This window comes from Mchenga conophoros, linkage group LG6 (assembly GCF_057382185.1).
Source record: "Mchenga conophoros isolate Kocher_MC1m ecotype Shallow Benthic linkage group LG6, M_conophoros_male_GT1.1, whole genome shotgun sequence".
In the NCBI taxonomy this organism is placed as follows: Eukaryota; Metazoa; Chordata; class Actinopteri; order Cichliformes; family Cichlidae; genus Mchenga; species Mchenga conophoros.
Window position 1 is genome coordinate 34233015 of NC_140531.1, and position 2883 is coordinate 34235897.

Here is a 2883-nt window from a genome sequence, read left to right on the forward strand (position 1 = left end):
GTGTGTTTTACATGTGTTTCCCTACACTTCCACACACAATATAGCATGTACGGGAGTATAATAGAACAAAATGTGTATATAATGATTTTTGATTTATGAGATCCTTAACCTTGTAGAGAATTGCAAGAGACGTTGATATTTTGCCTTTAATATAAGTGAATCTAGGATAGTTTGTGATGTATTATCACACCACGGATTTCCCCCCCAGATACTAAGTCTCATTCAAAGTTATTTATTGTCACTTTACTATTTGTAGAATATGCACAATTCCCAAATATCATGAATTTTGTTTTACTCATGTCCAATGTTAATTTATTATAGTCAAACCAAGTCTTCATATTATTTATTAGTTTTCTAGTTCATTCAGAAGTTGTTCCAAGTTACTTCCACAGTACAGTAAATTTGCATCATCTGCAAATAATATTATTTTCAAAGACTTTGAAATTGCACATATATGTCATTAATATACAATAATGTACAGAACTTATCTTTGGGGAACCCCACATACAACAGGTTTCAATTTTGATTTTATGGCATTTATTTGTTTATATAAATAGTTTCTGGTTTTTAAGGGAACTGTTAACCCATGATAATGCCACCCCTCTGACCCCATATGTGCAAAGTTTATTAAGTAAAATGTTGTGACTGACTTTATCAAATGCTTTTTTTTTTTATCTAAAAAACTCCAGATAGCATATTCTTTGTTTTCAGTTGCAGTTGTTACTGTATCTTTAAATTCCATTAAGGCATGTGTTGTGGTTCTTTTGGGTCTAAATCCACACTGCTGTTCATACAGTACATTGTTTTTTGTGGGAAAGTGATACATTCTATTGTAAAATATCTTTTCCAGTATAGAAGAGAACTGTGGTAGCAAAGAGACGGGCCTATAAGAATTTATGAAACATTTGAAGACAAATATTTGTATCAGAGGGGTGAAAAATGAGGCTTGGGGACATCTAACTTGTTCTCATTTAACATATTAAACATATAAAAAATGTGCTGAAAAATCTACATCACATTATTGTGCAGGTGAGATTCAGATTTACTTAAACAATATCATGAAGTTGCTTCAATGTTTTTTCTATTTATTCTAATTAACAGCCTGAGTCCATAAATGTTAATATTTGCCCACCTCATGAACAACAGCAGCCACAGATCAGTCCTTAAGTCTGTGTCTCCACCTGCTGGTGCGTGATGGTCTGTTGGTCTTTTGCACTCATGAGGAGCAGCAGCAAAAACCAGAGTGAATGACCATTTTAGCTCATTGCAACGGTGCTAGGTAACTAGCTCTCCAGCATAAATACACTGATCAGTGTGCGGTCCTGACATTAGCGTTAGCACTGATATTTGACAGATACTCAGTCCACATCCCAGCAGTGTACTCTCACTCAGTTTGTCCCACTGTTGGTAGTAAAAGAGGACTGTTCGTTCACCTCTGGGCCCTCACTCTGTACCACAACACTGCAACTCAGGGACATCAGTACATCACACTTTGTATCACATTAGTCTTGAAGAAGTGGGCTATAGTAGACACCTTGATAGCTTGAAGGAAAGGTCAATTAGAGTTGAATTCAAAGACTGAATGAATATGGTATTTAAAGTAGCTGTACATAATGATACAAATATATGTTATTTATATATACCGCCAAATTACAACAACAGTTGCCTCAAGGCACTTGATATTGTAAGGTAAAGACCCTACAATATAAACCCCCTATAATACAAAGGAAACAGAGAAAACCCCAACAATCATATGATCCCCTATGAGCAAGCACTTTGGTGACAGAAAAGCTCCCTATTAAGAGAAAGAAACCTCCAACAGAACTGGGCTCAGGGAGGAGCGATGCATGACCAGACAGTGACGCAAATGAATCCCACTGTTTTCTGGGTGGAGTATGTGATGCAGCATGGTGAAGCTCGGCGTCTGCATATAACCTGATCTAGTTACAGTGGCGCAGCTTGGACACAGATTAACACACTGCATTAAATGGTTTCATGTTTGGTTGGACTTAGTCTCCAATGTTTGGCTCTCTTTCAGTCACTAAAATGTGCCACAGGGCTCCATCCTTATATCTCTTTTGTTACTGACATAATCGGTATTACACTGAGGTAATGTACATTTTTATGCTGGCGACAGTGTTTTTTACACTACTGGTTCTTCCCCTTATTTGGAAAACTAATGTGCTTTTAATAAATCTGTAATCTATCATAAATGTGTTCTAAACTCTGATGAAACTGAGTAATGTTGTTGATGGGGTTACCTTAGGATTTCTACCCATCTGTTTATATCCAAACCTTTCAGCTATAAACCTCATGCTGAATACATATCAAAACTCTAAATTTAAAATTGGATTTTTATACAGAAACAGTCTCACATTAAAGCATAAAGCCCATAAAGCTCTCATAAAGCTCTCCCATTCCACTAGAACATTCTCACAGGTATAAAGCTCTCAGTAAGAAACCTGTAAAAATAAAGGATTTTCAAAATAATCTTCAGTACTGGAGTTTTTCCTGGGTGCTGTGTTGCTCACTATTCTAAATATTACTGACAGTTGGTCACACAGAAGAGGGTTTTCAGCAAACACTGTTACTCTGAGTGGTGTTATTTATATTTTCACAGACTGTCAGATATGAAATGCAATTCTGAGGCTTTGGTTAGAGTCACCTACTGTAAATATTTGTATCCGAACTGAGTACTGACTGATAAACATCAGAGAAATCAGAGAAAATGTGAGTGGAACTATGAATATAAACGTGTTTTGTGTTTTCAGGTGGCATGGGCTCAGAGGAAGCCTTTAGGTCTTCGATTAAGATAACTGTTGCTTTAAGGAATGTGAGAGTAAACACGACTTGGCATGCCCCTCTTTTTGTTTTACAGTTGTA